Genomic DNA, 24,168 nt, shown 5'->3' with positions numbered 1-24,168 from the left:
AGAACCATCATTAACATTATTCAGTAGGAAGGAGTCAAACACAACCATAAAGGGTCTCTATTATGTAGATAGGAATAGAGGATACATAAATAGTATCCGATTTATGGTGGTGACAGAGTCCCACCAAGCCTTATAAGAAATTTTAGAAGAGCACTTCCAATTAATTGCAAAAAATACATTAGTTGTAGGAAATTGGGGAGAAAATTCACACATCAAAGACCCTAAAAAGAGAGTAATAATATTTAAAGGTTGGGAAACTTTAAATATCCATTTTATTTTTGCCCAGACCATATGCCAAATGATAAAGTGTTAGGACACCAAAATAATAGTTGTATAAAATCGCCGGAGGGAAAATCACAAGATCAACATTGAGTTGATTTGTCAGGAGAAAACTATTTGGAGAGATATAAAGCTTGTGATAAATAAAAAATAATATTTGAGTTATGCTATGTGCTAGCTAATCTGGAGATTTTATAAATATGAAGCTAAATCCTATTCCAAAAAGTAATGCTCTAAGTAGTACCTAGCATTTGTTTCCAGAAGAGTTCAACATTGGACTTGGTTCGCATAGAAATTGGAGGCAGAAGAAACTTATAAATCATAGAAACTTTATGACCAGAAGGGAGGAGTCAAGACAAGTCAGAAGTGCAATCGAATGAGGGTAAATTATCCTTTAAAGTGAAAATAAAATCAAAAAATGTATCAATAAGCAAGGAAAAATTCATAAAAAAGGATTGTGGTGAAGAAAATATGTGTCTGAAATAAGGAGGAGAAATAGGTGCATCTCCATCAAACATTAGTGAAATGCACATAATACCTTAATCCTTCCACGACGTCCAGAGAAAGGTCTGCTATGTATTTTAACATATTTATTATACCATATACGCATAGACTGGAATGTGGTCTGAGAGAGAATGGGAAGAGGATATATTAAACGAAGTAAAGAGCAAGTGTGACAGAAAAGGGGGAGGGAGTAAAAGAAGATTTAGAGGAAAAGGAAAACAACTCTTTGGGAGTGAAGGGGTGAAGTCAATTCTTCTCAATATCTAGTCAAAGAGGATGGAGAGAAGTGTACACTGAAGTCCAATGTGAAGCTTGACAAAACCAAAACCTTTATGATAATGACTAAATTCTGGAAAGTTTACCCCAACTTCTAATTTAGAATTTTGAGTAAAGAAAGAGAGATCCTAGCCATCGTATTCCCCCATAAAACGTAGAAAGTATAAAATTGATCTTATTTAAAATGTTTTTATGAATATTCACTAGTATCATAGAAATAACATACAGTCAAAGTGGTGAATGTACCATCTTAATGAAACCTAAACACCCCCATCCAAGACAAAAATAATGGAATCCATGTAGAAATTAAATGTTCAATATGGGTGATACATTCCCTAAAGTTAAGAGCAACAGAATCCATAAGAGATTGGATGAACCACATGCCTAAATATTTTATTATAGAAGGCGTCCATTTAAAGGAAAAGTTAGTGAAAGGCTGTTTAGTAGTATATTTACTTAAGGGAAGTATTTCAGTCTTTCCCATATTGGCCTTGTAACCTAAAACATCAGAAAAGGAGGTGATCTCTTTTAATAGACCATGAAGAAACATTTCAGGATGAGAGATAAAAAGGAGCATCTTATCAGGATAAGCTTGTAATATTAAAGATTGATCACCATACAGAAATCTGTTAAGGACAATTCTTTGCTAATACAAGAGAGAAAAGGTTCCAGTACTAAAAACAAACAATAGAGGGGAAAGAGGTCAACCCTGAAAGTCTTCACGGTGAAGAGAATAATATGAGGTGTTTAGTCCTGTAACTAATACTGAAGCTTTAGGGGAATGATATAAAAACAAAATTAGAGCAATCATTTTAGAACTAAAAGCGTGTCAAGATAGGGATTTTTGCATAAATTACCAATTTAATCTATTGAAAGCCTTTTTGGCATCAACAGTTAAGAGTGAAGGAGAAGGGCTTTACTCTACACATTGAAAAATAAACAGGTATTATCAGACGTCAATCTTCCTTTTATGAAACCCGATTGCACCAATAAGATGTGGAAGGAAAGTTTCAATGCAAAAACCCAACATGATTTGGAATATTTTATAATGTACATTTACTAAAGATATAGGCCTGTAGTGTTTATAGTAAGCAGGATCCTTGTCATCCTGTGTATGACATATTCTGACTTCCTGAAATGTGACCAGATGTGGTAAAAAAATGGTAGCGATTTAATGGATGAGGTAAAAGGTTATTCGAAATGTGGAATACAAACTCTACAGTGAAGCCATCCAGACCTGGCAACTTTCCTTTCCGCAATAAGGCAAGCGCTAGTGTAATTTTCAGCAAGGAAACATCTTTTTCTAAAAAGTTAAAACCAAGAATTGTGGGAATGGATTTAAAAGTATTTTGAAGATACGAGTCAATAGAGATCGATTGCACTTGGGATTCTGGTGTATATAAAGTCATATAGAAATGTGTAAATTCCTCTAAGATATCTGTATCTTTAAACAGAAGAGTTTCCTTTGAGCTTGTCAAAGAGTTTATCCTAAAGCATTGCTTTTTTATTTTAAGATAGCTAATAATTTACCATCTTTACTACGTCCACCATAAAATCAGGCACTACTTTTCAGCAAGATGGAAAAGGCCTACTTAGATGAAAGTTCATTAAACTGTTGCTTAGCTGGGGAGATTTTGAAGATCATTATTTGCATTGGAAGCATAGTGCATCTGTTCTAAATAATCTATTGAAGTCAACAAAGATTTGTGTTCTTTAGCTCAAATCTTATTCTTTTTTGAGAAATATTCAATAATCTAACCTTGAGCTGCAGCATTAAATGTGTTCCATAAAAGCTGAGGTGATATATTAGAAGAATTATTTAGTGAAAAAATTTCAGAGGCATATAAACGATGAAGAAATAGTTATTAAGCCTCCAATGCTGCCTCTGAGGTTGAGGGGGAACAAAGTCTGTGATCAACATGGCATGATACGAAAGTAGAATAGGGTTAATAGTAGATTGAATAATATTTTGGGATAAAGGTTGGGAAACAAACATGTTATCTATTTAAGTGAGTGAACCATGCGTATTGGAGTAAAAAGTATAATCTCTTGAAGTGGGATTACAAAGTCTCCATGAGTCAAATACGTTGCTGTGTAAAATAGTAGAGTGAAATTGTTTATGTATCTTGTGTGTGAGGATTTTAAAAGAGGATTGTCTGTCAAGAAAAAGATCCATAATTTGGTTATAATTACCTCCTAAAATAAAGTAGGTATCATGAAATTTATGGCATTTTTGTGAAATAAGGGGTGAAAAATTATAATCAATTAGAGTAGAGGCAAAAACATTAAAACTCTGTTATGGGAATTGTGTTAATTAATAATTTGACAATAAACCATCCACCCTCAGTAGCAATCTCTTACAATGAGCTCTAAATTCTTCCTACTTAAAATAATGACTCCATTTTTTTTTATTTGAAGAGGGAGACACTAACACAGAGCCTACACAGCCACATTTAAGTTTTAATACTTCAGGTTCAATGAGATAAGTTTCTTGCAACAAGACTATATCTGGATTGACTTTAGCTAAATAAGATAACAATCTCTGACGCTTTATATGTTTAATAAATCCCTTACCAATCCATGAAATTTCCCTAAACAAACATGCTAGACCCACATATAAAAATAGATTTAGGAGGACTATTCAAACAGCAATCAATTTTCCAGTATAAAAATATAATAACACTTGAAAATCACAGAATTACAATGCAAAAAAGGCTATATCTACTGGAATATTGGTAAGGAAAAGGAAGGGTAGAAATACAAGGAAAGGAAACATAAGAGAAAACAAAAGAAGACAGTACATGTCAACACATGATGACTGCAAACACATAACTTTCTTAATAACAAGAAGAAAATTGGGGTGGTGACAACACAGATGAAGATGGAACATACGACAGCAGCCACACACCAACAAAGGAACGAAATGGAAGGAAACAAGGAAAAATCGCAAAAACCTTGTTTACCTGTAAGGAAAGGACAAAGTTCATTAGCAAGTAAGTAATACCAGTAGAATCATTTATGATGAAATACAATTTGAGAAATGAAATCAGCAATGTGGAAGACTTTAACATGTAGATGGACCAGCCGTGTCCATGCCATCAGTCTTAAGAGAATCTATTAATTTCCTAAGTGCAGATGGTTCTTCAAACGTTCTTGTTTTGTTTTGATAAGCGACCATCAAGAAACACAGATGTGTCCCAAAGTATACAATGCAGGGCGCAGACTGAGAAATTCTTTCCGTCTGCTAGCTGTAGCATTCAAGACATTCTGCGTAATAAAATTCTTCCTGCCAGACCACACAACCTGTATCTTGGATTTAGTCGCCTTGAGCACTTTTAGGAAGTCTGTGAATTCTAAAAAGAAAGAATCTCCCCTCTAGGTTTAGTAAAAGTAGAAGAATTAGAATGACATTGAAGCAGTCTGTGAGCACGTTGAACATTTAAATTCGTAGTAGGAGGGAGATCCACTAGTTGAAGTAAAAAAGTTGCAAAGAAGGAGATTGGGCCCTCTCCTTCAATTTCCTTAGGTAGACCATAAATTTGCAGATTATTTTATCTATTCCTGTTCTTTAAATGTTCTGACTGTCTTTTCAGCTGAAGGACTTCTTTTTCCAAAGTTGCAATTTTATTAATTTCATCGTATCACTGACGCGTTGTTCCACTTCAGATACTCTCCTTTCCATAATGGACCACTTCTCATCCAAACTTTGAATTTGTTTGGTGGTCTATTCAACAAATGGACAGAGGGTCCTTATTTCTTATAATAAAATCGCCAATTAAATAGGAGAGGATGTTTTCTCAGGAGATGGAGGTTCCTGCTTATGTCATTTATTTGCAGAAATGGATACATGCTGCTTCACTGATGAAGAGCTAGTTGTCAAAATACAAGGAGGAACAGAATGTGTTGTGGAAGTAGAAGGGATAAAGTTATCCATGGAAAGTTCACTATAGGAGCGCTGCATTAAGTTGTGATTAGGCATTTGCGCTTTTTTAATGTGTCCTTACATTTACACAGAAAATCTTCATGAAGAAGTGTACTATAAGACGCCTGAATATTGTGAGGTGGAATAACAGGAAAAAAATAATACTTGTCACCCACTGTGTTAACAGAGGTACATTCCCATCTAAGAGGAAAGGAATACCTGCAAGCCGGAGGCACCGGAGAATCAAGTGATGTCAAATTGTGCGTTAGAGAGCAGGCATCTGTCTATAAACCACTGTGGATGAGTAAGTTGCCTCAGTCAGATCAGTCACTGTAAGGAACGCCTGAAGGATAAATCCAATTGGCACTATGAAAAGTGAGAGAGGAAATGTGAAATCATTCCATAAAATATAACATGCCCACAGACCAGTATTCCTTTTATTGGGACATGAGGTGTGAAAATAACATTTTTTAAATGATAAATAAAGATAAGGAAGAGGAATGTAGTTGATATGTTTGTTCCATTGAGTGGATAGGATAGTCAGAATGGTGGATGTAATGCTGCTGTGTAGCATTTTAGAATCCAAGTGTAATTTACAGATTCATGTCCTTTTATAGGTATAATTCACATTGCCCTTATATAGGCATAGAAATCATGCCCATATTTAGATATATACCCATCCAGTCCAAATACAGGCATGGGTACCTCCACTAGTTCCAAAAATCCACAACGATTTCTTGGAAAACTCGGCTTCAGCAGTCAGGGTCATCCCCTTGCTTGAATATTGATTTGTCCTAGAAATCACAGAGTTTTCAAAGAACTACCATTCCCTTGGGATTCTTTGATGACGTTATTATGTCCAACTTTACGTCAAACTAGGCACCTTCAAGGTATAAATATGCCTACACTTGCCCTAGCAAAAACACAGTGGTTCGGAGCAGCTCGACTATCTACTTGCCCAACGCAGCTCGCTACAGCAAGTGCCGAAGGAAGCCGACCCTCCAGCTGATCCACTGATCAAGAGGCTGCCTTTCTCTTGCTGAGAATCCAGCTCCAGTGTTTCCAAACTCCCCTCGCGGGGTGTTGGGAAATCAAGTCCCGAGATAGAGATACCAGACCTCCTTCATTCTAAAACCAAGGTACGGACCTGATTAGACCGTAAGAGAAATCTTGGATAGATTCTTGGCAAAGAAAACTAAACCTATGCTACACCTCACTTACTTCTTCTCTCATACTAGACTTAGGTTAGGTACATTGGGGTAGGCGTATTTAAGAAGCACCAGTTGATTACTTTTAGCCTTTGTTATTTATGTATGTATTTATCTATGGTCCAGGAACCATACAATGCTTTTACAATATTATTTTATAATGCTCTTCTTACTGTACGCATTATACTTTGCAACCAGTATTAGAATTGTAGCAGTTCACTTTACTTGCTTGAGAAAGAAGACTGTTCAATAAACCCTTTTATTGAAAACGCCCGTCTCTCTATTTCTCTGCACCTCTGATGAAACGAAGCATGCACGATTGACTGAGTAAAATATCTATCTATTGTTTCCACTACTCTGAAGATCAGTTTTATTCTTGGGGAAACAAAGTTGTCATGTTTATGCGGTTGTCAGAAACTAATCCCTTCTTGTTTATCTGGGAAAGTTTCTAGTGACCTCTGAGCTAGGTGGCACTCAAAATTAAGTCTAATATATTCGATAGAGACCTAGTCGACATAAATCCTACGTCAAATCTATAGGATATATTATTCCAAAGCGCAGAGCCTATTGAGAATATAGGAACTACACTACAGGAAGTAGAATATACAGCATTACTTGAGGAGAATAAGCGCCATCAAAATAGCTTCCAAAGAGTCTCTCATTGGTATTATGCTTTAAAAGATAGTAACATAATGTCCCATAACATGATACAGCAAAAGCACAAGGCTGAAAGAAGTCACTAGCAGGCAAACAGGCGAGCAAAGTAAACAAAATAGACGCTGTGATATGAGGAGCGGCATTATCAGCATCAATGATAATTTGTAGATGTTGTCATGTATTCCTATAGGTTCTGAATCGATCCCCCTATTCCTGACCCTATTCTGGTTAAACTAACTAACAAGTTAACTAACAGTCAGCCCATGAGGCAAGAAAAGCCCCCATGATGCAGATACCGTTATCTGACGCAGTCACACTACGGCACAGGAACGTGTTATCTGATTAGGTCATAACGCTTGAGATCTAATTAGACAAGCGACATTCCTCCAGCCCCTGATAAGGCATACGACGTTCTCATAACAAATGAAAACCTATGACAACCTGGAAAATCCGTGCGGCCATTGTTTTGATTTCACAGAGAACTTTAGTAAAGAATGTGCTAACGAGCAAATCGTATGACATCTTTATTGACGTATCTATGTCCATCCTTACGTCAATCTCGGCACCTTAAAGGTATAAATATTGCCGATCTTGCCCTATGCAAACACACGCGTGGTGACGAGACGGAGCAGCCATACTTGCCGAAGCCCAGAAGCAGAGCAGACCCCGCTGGCAGCAGCCCCGCCTTCCTGACGCGCTGAGAGACGCGCTGCTATCTCCTACCGAGAGACCCAGCACCGGCGCTTTCGGGCAGCCCTCGCAGGCAGCCTGGAATATCGAGACCAGAGAAAGAGATACCATTCCTCATTCATCCTAACTTCCAGGTACAGAACTGAATAACCCCTCACAGAGAATTCTTTAGTTATTCACTTGGCAAAAACAAACTTAACTTAAACTGTAACTTTCTATTCCCGCCCACGCATTAGACTTAGGTCAGGTACACGGGGTAGGCGTATTTAGAAACACCAGTTGAGTACGTTTAGTCAAATGTATATGTGTATGTAAATATATTTTAATCATTTTAAACATCATATGGCTCAGAAACCATATCAATGTTTTTACAGTATTATTTTATACTATTGCTTTTAATGTATGCACTTTACTTAACTATAAGTATTGCAATAATATCGATCCATTTCTCTTGTACGAGAAAAGAGACTGATCAATAAATAACACCTTTTTATTGAACACGCCCGTCTCTTCCTTTTCTCTACAATCTGATGAGACTAAGAATGCACGTACTGACTGAGTAAAATAATTGCCTTGTGCTCACACGACTCTGGAGATACACTCTTGATTAGGGGAGAGCAAAGTTGTCATGTTCTATGGTTGTCAGAAACTAAATCCCTTCTTGTCTAATCAGGGGAGTTAATTCTTTCCTGAACATTCGAGAAAGTTTCTAGCGAACTCTGAGCTACGCTAGCAAACCCAAAACTTAAGTCTAGTATCGACAGTAGTAGACCTATTTAACGTCTGGCCTAGGCCTTTACTGCTGTAGGTATTATTCCAATGCGCAGAGCCTATTGGGAAGATAGGAACTACACTACATGGCGCCCAACGCGTTTGGAAAGGGCGATAAAACTAACGTAAGACATTTAGAGTAACTCAGTCGTGCTTTCTCACTCAGACCCCTTTTCCCAAATTCTCCAAAGACGTCTGGAGTGGGTGAAAGGTAATATCCTCCAAAACCTCGCAGGAGGGAACTCCTATGTAAGGTTCTTGGTTTAGTCAACGTTGAAGGATACACTGTTCCAAAATATTGTGCATCTAATCTTTGTTCCATTAGAAACCTGATCTGCAAACAAACATAATACCATCCTGTCGGTAAAATGGGAGACAGTGATGAAGAAAGAGAGGCAGTTAGATTAACAGCTGAAATAGCAGCAGCAGATACTGCACTAAAGGATGCAGACGCGGATATAATACTCATTCCGGTCAGCAAAAGGAAATCTATAACCTTAAAACTTATAGAAAATGGACTGACACCTAGAGGTGGCACAGTCATATTCGTAATTGAGGCACACGAATATCGGCAGACAGAGGTATACTATACATGGATACATTTTCCAGCAGCAAATGCTGTAACAAAGTACTTCCACTATTACAAAATAGAGGTTCCACCCGACATTTACACTCCTTTCGAGGAAGTGGAAGTACCACTCAAATTCCAAGAGCATTTGCTCTTATTTGATGGCGCCCTAATACATAACAATCACATTACAAGGCTCGGTCCTTTAGGTAGACCAGGAGCAACGTGGCCGGTCTTAGCCGGATACACACCACACCCAGACATCGAAGGGATGTCTACTGGAGAGCTGTTAATACAGCTAAAACAATTACTAAAAATTCATAGACAATTAGTCCAGTATGTAATGCGGACTTCAACAATTCAGCCAGCGATTAAACTTCCACAGCTGACCCCTCACCAGGGGAACACAAATAAAATCACACCACAGAACATCCAATCCTGCCTAGGTAAAGTTCCGGCTAAACGGGAACAAATACCATTCTGGTTGGCACAGAAAATCACCCAAATAGAGGCGGTGTTTCCTGACACCACCCCGCTAGAAAAACACAGGATTCTGACTATATGTCTCCCAATGGGAATCGCACCACACATAGAGGACTGTGATACTTGGGGTACAGTCTTTGCTTCAATCTACACAAAAACGCACGGTGTTCCATCCATTTCGGTAATACCAGATGTGCTAAAACAAATTCAAGATGAATACGGTCCAGAACCAGCTTTAACTCTTGGTATGAAATTACTGAAAGACTTCAAGCAGGTCTCGGCTATATTATTAGCCAATATAAAAGGTGAAGCAGCAAACGTGGCGATCCGCCAGAGGTTAAAAGAGACCGATATAGCAGACCAACCAGCTGAAATTGCCAGAATCATAGAAAAATCCTATGAAGAACTAGGTAGAGATAGTTTAGGTGGAATACCAGTAAAACCGCAACTGACTGAAAGTCCAGAAAAAATATTTTTTAATAATAATTCACCAAAAAAGAACTGGGATGGAAACAAACAATCCAATCCAAAAGAAAAGAAATTCCAGTCCCGAGGAAGGTCTCCTAGGCGAAGGGAGAAATCTCCGAACCAGAGACACAGGTCACCCCAGAGTGACCCCTCTGGGAAAAGATATAACCTTAGAAATAGGGATAATATTAAAAAACCTGATAGATATCAAGACATTGATACACGTCCCTCTCAATCTTTTCAGACTTCCTCGCAGAAATCGGAAAGAAGAGTACGATCAGAACAAAGAGAAGAGCACGCAAGTCCAAAGACAAGGAACCTGCTCAACAAAAAAAGAAATTACAATTTCCAAAAAAGAAGGTAGCCAGTATCAAGGTAGTTAATAATGCCGAGAATACTGAGGACACAACTGAAAAACGGAGAGTGGGCTCAGACAATGCTAGACAGCGCAGCAGAAGTGAGCATAGCTCGCAAAGTCCTTATGAATCATCTGGAGACAGTGGACACGAATGAATATCTTCAAGTGGAAACTGCAGACACCAGAGTAGCAAACCCCACAAGATATACGAGATAACATTACGTATAGAGGGAGATAAGACTAGGAAAATAAGGGGACTATTTTGGGATAACCTCTCCAAGGGTTATGACATCCTTCTAGCTGAAAAGGACTGGCCACCAGAGTTTGTCAGGGAGTGCCCTCATGGCGAAGAAGTAATTATGCCTGCCTTCTCGAATCAAATCCCGATTCATAAAAAATACACACTTGCTAGAAAGTGGGCAGTGGCCTTAGCACCTGCTTTATATAAAAATCATGTAGGATGGGATGAGGATTCTCCTCCTCACAAAATCCAGTTAAAATCACAACCTACTGCACAAAGGCAGTACCCAATTAAGCAAGAAGCTGAACAGAAATTCAGTAATACAGAAAAAATCATTCGTGCAGTTCAAACCGCAATAGCTAGAGAAAAAGACATAGCTGACGGTAGACATATCACAGTCGGAACAGCAGAATCAGCCTTTGAGGCACTAACAACACCGTGTAATTTACCAACAACAACATTGAATCCGGAATGGATACAATGGGTGAATTCAATCACAACGGACAAAGTATACTACTACTTTGATCCAGAACTAGAAGAATTAAAAAATCTAAAATATGAAAAGACGTATCCTCTGCCAATCGACATTCTGCCTCTACGACATTACGCCTGTGTAATCTATACAGACGGACATGCTCAACCCTCCGTTTGGGGAGAACAGGCATACAACCCCACATGTGAGATTACAAAAGAAGTGTGGCGCGGAGGTAAACTAAAACCTCTATTAACAAAATCACACTCAGTAGAAACTAATTCAGAACAACAAACTGAAATAATAGCATTAAAAATGGCGCTAGATAATGCGGATCGCGAATTCCCGACACTTATAGTGTCAGATTCATATTACTGCGTCAAATCATATAACAGCGATTTGCAGACATGGATTCAAAACGGTTACAAAGATGACACAGATGCACCAATAAAGCAGAAACTGCTCTGGGAACAAATAGCTCTTTTACAGAAAGAGCTACCAAAGACTCACGTGACTCACTCACTGAGTCATCAACGTGATGGCGTTCACGTTGTAGGGAATTCATTGGCTGAAACAGCCGCAGCGGCAGCCACTAAATCGGCTCCCGTAGATCGAAAAAAGCGTACATTAAAATACATTGACGGTGAAACAGTGCTGGCGGTGAAAACGTCATCAAAAGGCGACTGCTCAGCGTTACCGATCAACTATCCACTCAATTATACATACATAATCGATGCAAACTCCGTCCCTTTTGCTCGAATCCCTGGAGTGGGGGATAGGGTGATTCCAAACATGGACAGGAGAAACTTGTTAATCGCAGACGCACACATGGGCGAGGGTCTCAGACACCTTAAACTAAAAGATTCTTTGGAAGAATTACAATCACGGTACTGGTGGCCAGGCATGAGCCTGCATCACACCATGTTTGTAAAAAACTGCCCAAACTGCAACAGAGATCGCAGTGGGGAGAGAAACAGTTTAATACCTCGTCGTATCAAGGCAGATAATATCACCAGTAAAAAGGAGGGCTTGCGATTAACATATACAGGCTAGTTTCCACTTATAATGTAGATCCTCAGCTTTCGGCTGACGTCCGGACTGTTATAGAAAGATTTGCGAGTCTAAATGGCATATACGCTAAGAGCATGCTACGTTCGACCATTGTTTTCGCCCTAGCCCTCCGGCCGGGGGGGAAACATGGCCAAATGAGCACAGCCCAGCGGGAATCTTCTCACTTCCTTCCTGAGGGTACGGGATGGTGTTAAGAAAAAACCAAGGCAGAAAGCAGTCTATAATGGAAAGGATATTAGGTTCGGGAGCTGGGTGGGTCAAACATCTAATAAGTGTCCAACGTAGTCTAAATAACTTGCCAAGAAATTCTCTGAAGGGATTCAGTCCGTACGAATTATTATTTGGAACTAGAATGATTATCTCTGACCTCGACAGTCAGACTTCAGTGGTTAAAGAAAAAAGCTTTGATGTCAAAGACCGTTTGGCTATTTTGCAGGACTTAAACAAAACAAGAAAAGACCTGAGCAACATACAGTTGAAACAACAGCCAACAACCACTGAAGAATCACCACCTGTCCCAGCAAGACCTGTCTGGATTCCAAAAGTCGGGGATCTAGTCAGGGAGAAGATCGCGGTAAAGAAGGAATTTGGGCCTTCTTACAGAAAAGCAGTTCCTGTCTTGTCTGTCAACGGGACAAGATCAGTTGTACTACCGCCACTTGCTGGTAAAAAGGAGAACCGAGTTGTATCCATCGACCTGGTAAAACCACAACATGTGGCCGATAACAAACAGTAGGCCAAGTGGACTCCCAATAAGTAGCAGAACACCAAGGTTTGCTACCAGTACAGAGGTCCTAACGAAGAGGCTCATCACATTCGAAACGCCTACAGAAGAACAACAAGGACTATGCAACAATGCAATAGAACTCAGACCTCTGAAAACCCAAATAAAAACATTTAGCAGAGACACACCAATCTATAATGAAGTACCAGGTGACAATTCAAGAAACAAAAATCCTGAAGCAATTGGAACAATTGACAGAACTGCATCCGGCTACTTCATCAACTTCGATGATTCCTCTGAAAGCCTCAGTGAATCAAAGACACAGCCATCATCAAAATCCTTTAAAGACAAAGCTAAGGAACTTTTGAACCAACTGAAAGAAACATATCTGATTTCTCCATGGATTGAATTTTGGGTGGGTTTTGGTGCATTTATCCTCATACTTTGGCTCATCATGGTATTAACTTTGGGACGCTTCATTGAGGGGAAATATGCTAAAATGGACACAGCAAGTCAGAACATCAACTTGGTCCTCAAACCACACACATCTTCACACGTCGAGAAAAGAGAACTTTCTTCAGCCAACTTCACAGCCAATCCTATACCTGGTGGGGTAGCCTGGGACAACACTGACTATGAAATTTATGGTCCGGTCGAGATCCTGAAATATCCACACCAAATCAAGATCTCCTTGAGTGACTTTGCAAAACCAAACTCATTTGCTGATGATTGGGACTTCGAAAGCATTAATAACATGATGTCTGACTTAGTAATGTCTGCTAAATTTACAAAACATGATTATTTGCAAGGTTCTACAAATTATGATAGTATGTATTGCTATAACCACTATGGTAACCATTTTTTACATAAATCTGCACACCCTAGAAATGTTTTAAATTATAATCAATGGGAACATTGTGCAACACCTCCAAAAGGGAGCTCAAGAACCATTTACGACAAACATTCATATTTTTCAGGTTTTAACACAAGTAATGCTGAAACATTCTATTTTAAATTGTCAAACAAGACAGGGATGAAAACCATGATAACCAACACAAAGTTGATATATTCAGATTCATTCTTCGAAGAAATGAATACTTTTGGATTTGATTATTGGGACAAAAATGTTGATTTGAAAAGTGTTTGGGGTACAAAAGAATGGCAAGTACAGGGTTTAGAAGCTTTGTTTAGAGCTTGCATGATCCCAGAACAAATGATATTTTTAAATGACACTGTTCAACAAACCACCTGTCTTGGCCTAGCCAAAATCAAAGATTTAAATAAACCGTCTATTCCAAAGCCAACAATGTTTAGCAATAGCTCGGATACGGATGAAGAGATAGACGTAAACCATATTTGCAACCAAAACAGAACACATCCTGATTGGAAACAATGGTTAATCTGGCCCACAGATACAAATAACTGTCAAGACAGATTCCTGAATAAAACACAGGGGTTCAAAATGACCAGGCCAGACCCTAGATATCCCCAAAGACATCACCCAGGGATAATAACAACCTACAGTGTGGGCAAAGTATGCCTTCAGTGGCTACAAACTTCCACACTGCCTGAAATTAAGCAACACCTAACTTTACTTACTGATGGTGCTGACTTGCGTGATTTCATAATGGGACCACGCAAACAGCGTCAGAAGCGTTTCATAGCAGCCTCTGTATATGCAGCATACAATGAGGCCTGGAAGGTTAATCAAATTGAAACAGCAGAGAGAATACGGGAAATTGACCGTATTAATTTGGAAAAATCACTTTCTGTAGTGGACAATGGGTTAATGACTCTGTCCTCCAGAATTTTTTCATTGGACAGCATTGTGTCTTCAGCAATCGATATATTATCGCAAGACTTACTGTTATTACAACATGGTCAGTCACAATTGCGTTCTATTGTACAGCTTGGCTGGACGTTACAAAATCTGCGTTCAGGCTATGTGCCTTGGCGTTTAATCAACACAACGTCACTATTCCAAATCTTTAACCTTACTGATAGACAAATCGGTATGGCGCAAAAGGGTGCTGATTATACAATCTTGAGCATTGAAAAACTAGAAAGATTACCAATGACAATGTCAGAACGACCTGTCAGTGAATGGATAATCCACGGAATCATAAATATTCCAATCTCAACCTTCAGGTTTCAATACTGCCAAAAATATATACAGGCTGGCATGTACGAGAAATTGGGGAAGGGGTACCTTAAAACAACTTGGAACCTGCCCTATTCACATGCATGTGTCAGTAATAAAGGACAGAAAGTGTTTCTTAGTGGCAACAATTGTGCCATGTCACTAAACGGCACGCTTCTGTGTAACGGAATTAGTTTGCATGGAGCCTGTGAAGGGAATTCATACAACCTTTCATGTCACCAGCAAGGCGCGCCTGCAACTGAAATAGAACCATTCTTTCAAAGACTCTATAATGGGAGTTACATTCTTATTGTAGACCGCAAATGTTGTAGTCTTATGCCCGGGACTCCTTATCTAGTCACTACGACTGCGAAGGTCAAGTGCTGTGGACGTTCTTTGTTCCCCAGCTCCTTTCCAGACAGGGAGGCAAGGGCATGGCCCAGTTTGAAAATTACTTCTATTCGAATAGATACTTTAAGCAGAATGAAAACAGTGCTTCTTCAGACGCCTACAAGGCTCACGTCATCAAAAGAAACGTATGATCTACAAGTCGCAAGGACGACTGCAGAGATACATACATTATTATCGACTAATTCCCCCGTACATTTCGCGGAAATCCTGAGCGAAATCTTAAATATTTCTGATACCACTGGGGTCTCAAAGGTATTTTAAGACTGTATTTTCGATGGCATTAACACCATTCAAAGCCATACTGGGTATTTTTCCAGATTTCGTCCATTCGATTTTTGGCGGACTTCCCCTGATCCTGGGACTAATTGCAGGAATCCTATTCTTAGTCCTTATTTTTCGTTATGGCAACCCATGTCACAGATCAAACTCTCGCGACAATGGAAGAAACAATCCTAGCCATTGGATACCGGGACCGGATATCAAAAATCCTGGGACTCTCCCGGCTTAGAGACCTGAACATGACTTGGTTTCTATCATTTCGACCAATGTGGCAAAGATGTGTTTTACCTGTATTGAGGTGTCTGCTATGCGGAGAAGAATGCGTGTTAGACACCTGTCTGACGCTACAATCGGATGCGCCAGTGGATGCAGATACATTGTTGGTTCCTACCAAGGTTCACACTTTGTGCTGCCCTCAAAGGCTGCCAATCCTGATGACGGCATTCGTGGAATCTTCACCACTACGATTGAAGAGTAGTGAAGTTCAAGATGAAAGCAGCATCGATCAGGTACGACCTTCTGTCAGCAATGCGAATCAGAATGTCAATGGAGACAATCATGCGCACGAATGCATGGTTACACCTATTTCCGACTTAGTGGAACTTTCCCATGAAGCTGTTGACAGTTTTTTCAAAAGCCTGAATGATATGATGTTCTCTCCAGAACAGAAATAGAGACTTTTGAGCAAACTCGCACACGGCGTTCCCTGAATTCGGCCTTCAACTTTAAAAATAAAGTCACATGAACAATTTTTCCCACCAGTTCACGGACAACAATTTGTTAGCAGCCCCAAATTATTTTTTACAAAATTTTCGGGACACTTATCTTCTGCTTAAAGTAAGGAACTATTCCTAGAGAACTAAGATTTCTATTTTTAGATACTTTATAAACTTTAGTTGCCCGCTGGTATGTTCACAAATATTTTATTATGTGATGAAATGGTCTCGAACTTTCTTTCTGTATAGCCATATTAAGAGCCATTTCATGTGTATTTCTCATATACCAATTAAGCAATAATGTCTTCAAATGCGTGTTTACTTTAGCGTTTAATTCATAGCTTGAGTGCATACAATATATATGACTGCAATTTTTCAGTATATTTGAAAATTTCAAAATGCATTAATGTATTTTGGGGTGGTGAGGTATACACTATACTCTATAGTATGTTGTACTATGTTATACTATGCATAGATTAGTAAATATGACCATAGTTAGCGTGGAGTGGGTGTCATGTATTCCTATAGGTTCTGAATCGATCCCCCTATTCCTGACCCTATTCTGGTTAAACTAACTAACAAGTTAACTAACAGTCAGCCCATGAGGCAAGAAAAGCCCCCATGATGCAGATACCGTTATCTGACGCAGTCACACTACGGCACAGGAACGTGTTATCTGATTAGGTCATAACGCTTGAGATCTAATTAGACAAGCGACATTCCTCCAGCCCCTGATAAGGCATACGACGTTCTCATAACAAATCAAACCTATGACAACCTGGAAAATCCGTGCGGCCATTGTTTTGATTTCACAGAGAACTTTAGTAAAGAATGTGCTAACGAGCAAATCGTATGACATCTTTATTGACGTATCTATGTCCATCCTTACGTCAATCTCGGCACCTTAAAGGTATAAATATTGCCGATCTTGCCCTATGCAAACACACGCGTGGTGACGAGACGGAGCAGCCATACTTGCCGAAGCCCAGAAGCAGAGCAGACCCCGCTGGCAGCAGCCCCGCCTTCCTGACGCGCTGAGAGACGCGCTGCTATCTCCTACCGAGAGACCCAGCACCGGCGCTTTCGGGCAGCCCTCGCAGGCAGCCTGGAATATCGAGACCAGAGAAAGAGATACCATTCCTCATTCATCCTAACTTCCAGGTACAGAACTGAATAACCCCTCACAGAGAATTCTTTAGTTATTCACTTGGCAAAAACAAACTTAACTTAAACTGTAACTTTCTATTCCCGCCCACGCATTAGACTTAGGTCAGGTACACGGGGTAGGCGTATTTAGAAACACCAGTTGAGTATGTTTAGTCAAATGTATATGTGTATGTAAATATATTTTAATCATTTTAAACATCATATGGCTCAGAAACCATATCAATGTTTTTACAGTATTATTTTATACTATTGCTTTTAATGTATGCACTTTACTTAACTATAAGTATTGCAATAATATCGATCCATTTCTCTTGTACGAGAAAAGAGACTGATCAATAAATAACACCTTTTTATTGAACACGCCCGTCTCTTCCTTTTCTCTACAATCTGATGAGACTAAGAATGCACGTACTGACTGAGTAAAATAATTGCCTTGTGCTCACACGACTCTGGAGATACACTCTTGATTAGGGGAGAGCAAAGTTGTCATGTTCTATGGTTGTCAGAAACTAAATCCCTTCTTGTCTAATCAGGGGAGTTAATTCTTTCCTGAACATTCGAGAAAGTTTCTAGCGAACTCTGAGCTACGCTGGCAAACCCAAAACTTAAGTCTAGTATCGACAGTAGTAGACCTAGTTAACGTCTGGCCTAGGCCTTTACTGCTGTAGGTATTATTCCAATGCGCAGAGCCTATTGGGAAGATAGGAACTACACTACAATGTCACCAAACAATAATTTCAGCATCACTCATTGCCGTGCGGCATCAGAAAGGCAAACTTATAATTTCTCCGGCTCAAATTGCAGCGAAACAACAATTTTTTTCGATGAAGGGCTCCATGCCGATGCAGAGCTACTCCACCAGGTGGCCATCTTGAGTGGCATTCAAGCCACGCTGCTGCACTCACAGCTTCTGACACTCCTCTTACTCTATTGCCAGCCCAACTTCCGCCATGGGCATCTGCAGAAATGTTTCCGGGGGGAACATTTTTTACTTCATCACCATCCCCCTTGCACCCATCTCCCTCCTGCGTTGCATCCTTCTCACCCTCCCCCTTGCACCCTCCTCCCCCTCCCCCTGGCACCCTTCTCCCCCTTGTATCCTACTCCACCTCCGCCTTGCACCCTTTTTTAGCTTGCACCATTCTCCCCTCTGCCTTGCACCATTCTCCCCTCTGCCTTGCACCCTCCTACCCTCTGCCTTGCACCATTCTCCCCTCTGCCTTGCACCATTCTCCCCTCTGCCTTGCACCCTTCTACCCTCTACCTGGCACCCTTCTCCTCTCCGCTTTGCACCCTTCTCCCCTCTGCCTTGCACCCTTCTCCCCCTCTGCCTTGCACCCTTCTCTACCTTGCCCCCTTCTCCCCTCTGTCTTGTACCCTTCTCCCCTAGGCCTTGCACCCTTCTCCTCTCTACCTTGCACCCTTCTCCTCTCTGCCTTGCACCCTTCTACCCTCTGCCTTGCACCCTTCTACCATCTGCCTTGCACTCTTATACCCTCTGCCTTGCACCCTTCTCCTCTCCGCCTTGCACCTTTCTCCTCTCTGCTTTGCACCCTTCTCCCCCTCTGCCTTCACCCTTCCCCCCTCCGCCTTGCTCCCTTCTCCCCCTCGCTTTGCACCCTTCTCCCCCTCCGCCTTGCACCCTTCTCCCCTTCTATCTTGCACCCTTCTCCGCCTTGCACCCTTCTCCCCCTCTGCCTTGCACCCTTCTACTCTCTGCCTTGCACCCTTCTCCTCTCTGCTTTGCACCCTTCTCCCCCTCTGCCTTGCACCCTTCCCCTCCTCCGCCTTGCATCCTTCCCCCCTTTGCCTTGCACCCTTCTCCCCCTCCGCCTTGCAACCTTCTCCCCCTCTGCCTTGCACCCTTCTCCCCTTTTACCTTGCACCCTTCTCCGCCTTGCACCCTTCTCCCCCTCTGCTTTGCACCTTTCTCTCCCTCCGCCTTGCACCCTTCTCCCCCCGCCTTGCACCCTTCTCCACCTTGAACCCATATCGCCCTTTGCCTTGCACCCTTCTCTGCCTTGCACCCTTCTCTCCTCTACCTTGCACCCTTCTCCCCTCTGCCCTGCACCCTTCTCCCCTCCGCTTTGTACCCTTCTCTACCTTGCACTCTTCTTCTCTCTGCCTTGCACCCTTCTCCCCTCAGCCTTGCACCCTTCTCCTCTCTGCCTTGCACCCTTCTCCCCTCTGCCTTGCACCCTTCTCCCCTCTGCCTTGCACCCTTCTCCCCTCTGCCTTGCACCCTTCTCCCCTCTGCTTTGCACCCTTCTCCCCTCTGCCTTGCACCCTTCTCCTCTCTGCCTTGAACTTTCTCCCCTCTGCCTTGCACCCTTCTCCCCTCTGCCTTGCACCCTTCTCCTCTTTGCCTTGCACCCTTCTCCCCCTCCCCCTTGCACCCTTCTCCCCTCTGACTTGCACCCTTCTCTACCTTGTACCCTTCTCACCTCTGCCTTGCACCCGTCTCGCCCTCTGCCTTGCACCCTTCTCCTCTCTACCTTGCACCCTTCTCCTCTCTACCTTGCACCCTTCTCCCCTCCGCCTTGCACCCTTCTCTCTACCTTGCACCCTTCTCCCCTCTACCTTGCACCCTTCTCAGCCACCCCCTTGCACCCTTCCCACCCAATGGAGGGGGCTGCCACCTGGAACAATGGCACCATTTCAAAAGCATGATGGACCAAGGACATCCCTGACTGGGCCCACGCCGGATGCACTGGCGATCCAGGGGGTGAAGTGCCCTCCCCCCCATGTCCTCCCCTGCAGACGCCCATGGCTTCCACAATGCTCTGCTGTTGTAGTTGCAGGATATAATGCAAGACAATGCGTCGGGCCAGTGTGGGTACTCCAGAGGTTTGCCCTGTGTCTTCACTAAGGTGGTCTGAATCTCCTTTGCTGTGTTTCGGGCAGAGTAGTGGCAAGGCCTGACAACTGGGAACAGAAGAAAAGATCTGAAGCATTTGCCTCTCATCCTCATTAGAAGTTATCTTGAGTGCCACAGTTGCTACACTTTCATCCTCCTTCAGGGAATACATATAAGAGAAGCATTCATCTAGTGTGTCAAATAATGCACAGAGGCATCTCTGGCAGTAGAGGCACTACATGTGGTCACTGCTGCCCTCGCTCCGCTCATTTTTTTACCAGCCCATCTTCCACAAGGGTTCTGACTCTCTGAATGAGGTACAGTATTCAAAACACCATGTAAGGAACACTGGGCAGTCATTTGACTTTCCTTTATAGCACGCATGTCTATGATACCACAAACACTCTCAATCTAATCACCTTAAATGTCTGTTTTTATACGAGAATTTTTAAGCAGAGAATAATCTCCATTGTTATCCAAGCTGACCCGGGAAAACTTCCAAGATACCAGATGCAAGGCATTGTGAAAGAGCTGGAGCTTGTGCCAGAGGGGCTTCCTCTGTGTATGCCCTCCGCTGGCTGAATCTCCATTCCAGAGTCTTAAGCATATGCATGATAATGATAGTGATAGGAAGTGAATTTCTGCACCTGTAAACTTACAGATATTTGATGCTATGAGGCACAGGTGGGAACTTGACTGGTACTGTTCTGCAAGTGTACTCTCTTTTCCCAATTTTACACTAACAGGTTCTATATCAGCTGGACTGTGACACGGGTATAGCTTGGGTTCGTTGACAAGTCAGAATCTGTCACTGTGGCCCTGATCCACTCTGCTCAATAGAGGCACTCCCATTCTTGCTTATGTGCTGGACTTTCGGTGGTCGGGTTAAGTGCCTTTAGGGGGCACACAAGATCGCTGTATAGCTTGTTTTCAGGTTGAGACAGGGGCTTGCAGCACTGCGTCCAGAAAATCCCATCATTGCTCTCGGTAAGAAATAAGATCTGATTTAAGATATGCTGTTTGGTCTTTAAATACCTACCTGGTCTTGCTGAATCTTATCTAGGGTCAGTGGAATTATGTGATGGGGAAGGCCAAATTGTGCAGAAGGGTTGGCTAAATTATGCAACAAGGAAAGGCAAATTATGAGGCGTAATGTGACATATTTTCTGACAGGATTTCCGCATTATTTTGTCTTTTTAGGTCTCGGGACCTTAGGCTTGGCCGTAGGCCAAGACCGGAAGTCCGGAGATTTATTGTGACTTAGAGTGCAGCAACATCCCGCCTCTCTTTTCGTCTCTCCTCCATTGGCTGGCTTCCTAAATGGAGGCCAGCCATTGGAGGAGAGAGCCGTCCCTCCAAAGAAGCTCCGTGTTTTTCGGATTTGGGGGCATACATTTTGCTGTTCTTTCGCCAGTGACGTCACCCGTCACTCAGAACAACAAAACACTGCCCCCAAATGCGAAAATTACCATGCTTTCTCCGAGGCATTTCTGCTTTGCCTCGGAGAAAGACGGTGGTGGTTTTCAGAGCTGCTCTGCTCGTCCCCCCTCCCTCCTCAGCTCTCCTTCGTCCCGCTCCCACCCCCCTCCCTCCGCCCGCAGCTCTCCTTCGTCTCGCTCCCCCCACCCCCTCCCACACCAGGCCAACTATTTTCATTCGCAATGAGAGCGGTGCAGATGTGCTGTGTGAGTGGCCATCCCGCGAGGTCAGGGAGAAAAGTTAGCTCCGAAGTGTAAAAATAAAAACCGTGTTGAGACTTTTTTTCTGTAAAACACATTTTTGTTCCAAAACCTGCTATGATGGATGCCATGTCCCACGGGTTGAGATTCAACCTACAAAACCCCACCAGGTCCTGTGTGATTCGTCAGAAGTCCCACTAGACACATGCGAAGCGCTCACATGGGCATCACATTGGGGCTCCAGTCGTGTTTTCTTTGCAAACGTTGGCTGTCACGTCTTGCGGTTTGTTTTCACAGCTACTGCGGAATGTGGCATATGAATAACTGTGAGGTTTGGGGGATCTGTTTGGGGTCCAGCTTTGTAGGGCGCACGGGCGTAATTTGCAGGAGAGGGTGTGGGGGTCGATACCTCTCTTTGAAGATGGAATTGCACTGGTCCTTTCAGATTGACCGGCAACAGTTGGAGGCTTTCGCACAATGAATTATTAAAACTCCGCTCTAACGGGTTCTTCTTTTAAAAGTGCCCACCCGGCATGCAACAGATACCTCATTATATTTGCTAAAAGTACCGTCCGGTGATTTAGCGCTTGGCTATTATAGTGGTCCTTCAGCAGTGTATATAAACAACTCTTCATGCCCACGGCATTATTTTCCTAATTTCTGCTTAAATGCCTTCTCTAGCTTGTTGTGGCCTCTCCCTTCGGACGGCATGGACAGCAGGCCGCCTAGCACTGGTATGTGCTGTGCTGGCCCGGGGCTGCTGGCTGACCGGTTGCATCAGTAACTTGCAGCCAGGCTGGGGCAGATAATGACGAGTAAACACAGGCCCTGCCCAGGCAGATGATGGGGAGATTGTGGCAGACGCTGCATACTAGCAGGGGGCCGTGGACACAAATGCTGAGTAGCAGCAGGGGCTGTATTGCAAGGGTGGGCGGGAAGATTTCTAAAGGTCAAATGAGAATTTCCCTTTTTTTATTAAACTTTTTTTTCGGGGCTTCTCGTCCTCCAGAAGTGCATTTTTGCTCAGTTTTTCACGGTGATCCACACTAGAAAACGAAACTTTACAAACGTTTAGAAGTAGGATCTGAATATATTTCTACTTGGCCATTGAAAGCGTCAGTTTATGTGTGCCTGCCAATTTTGTATGTGTGGTCGGATGTTTGTCACACACCACTGTGGGGGGAAGGTAGCTTAAAACCAAACTGGGGTGGTGGGGGGGGGGTGAACTGGTGCTTCAAACTGCATAGGCGCAGGGAGGCTGAACAAACATTTGTCGGTGATTAACGGTGCAGGAAAATGCATGTGTGAAAGGAATTTAGAAAAACTTTAATGATTTAATGAAAAACTGACGCAACAACTCCCCCAAGAGCCCCCCCCCCAAACCCCTCGCCCAATCAAGGAAGCAATTAAGACAGACTCACTTGTGTGAACCTCAAGCTGAGCCATTCGGAGGGGAGACAATGCGATTCGTCATTAGCACTGTAAAGGTGAGTGGGCGTGGCCTGAATGTATGCCAGCTCCGTCGCGAAAATACCAGTGTGCAGTAATCTCACTCTTTACAGTGTAGGTCCAAGGTGTGATGCTTGTCACGTGAGGCCTCGGGTGTGAGCCTTGAGTGAGTTACCACTGGTGACGCTGAGCAGTGGCTGAGAATAGCACAAGACCTGACAAGTGGGAGGGCGTTAGGATCAACTTCCCACCAGTGCTGCAGGCTTATTTACCACTATTTCACGTTTAAATGGAGGGCGATTAAATACAAATAGTGGACATTTACATACAAACAGGAGCCGACGTTTAAGTGAAAACGGGGGGCATTTTGGGGCTAATGAGTAGGTTCATAGTGGACATTTACATACAAACAGGAGCCGACGTTTAAGTGAAAACGGGGGGCATTTTGCGGCTAATGAGTAGGTTCACTGCAGTCATTCTATTTACCTGTAAACGATAGCATTCTTTGGTATCCATTATTAATATTTTATTTACAGTTCTAGATAGACAGTTTTAGCCTTGGGGACACTTTTATGTAAAATGCACGTAGAAGTTTAAGGGAAAGAAACTTTAGGATAATGTGCTGCACGGCTAAATTCTTATAAGGTCCCAAAGGCGAGATCTATTGGCAATGCCAATGCTTGTTTTTTCAATTATTTGCTTTACGTTGTAACATGATATATTTAGTATCTTTTCCACAGAGAAGTCTCTAATTTAATTGTCCTAACTGTAATACTAC

The sequence above is a fragment of the Lissotriton helveticus genome, chromosome 10 (genome assembly GCF_964261635.1).
Source record: "Lissotriton helveticus chromosome 10, aLisHel1.1, whole genome shotgun sequence".
In the NCBI taxonomy this organism is placed as follows: Eukaryota; Metazoa; Chordata; class Amphibia; order Caudata; family Salamandridae; genus Lissotriton; species Lissotriton helveticus.
This window is presented reverse-complemented; position numbering follows the sequence as displayed.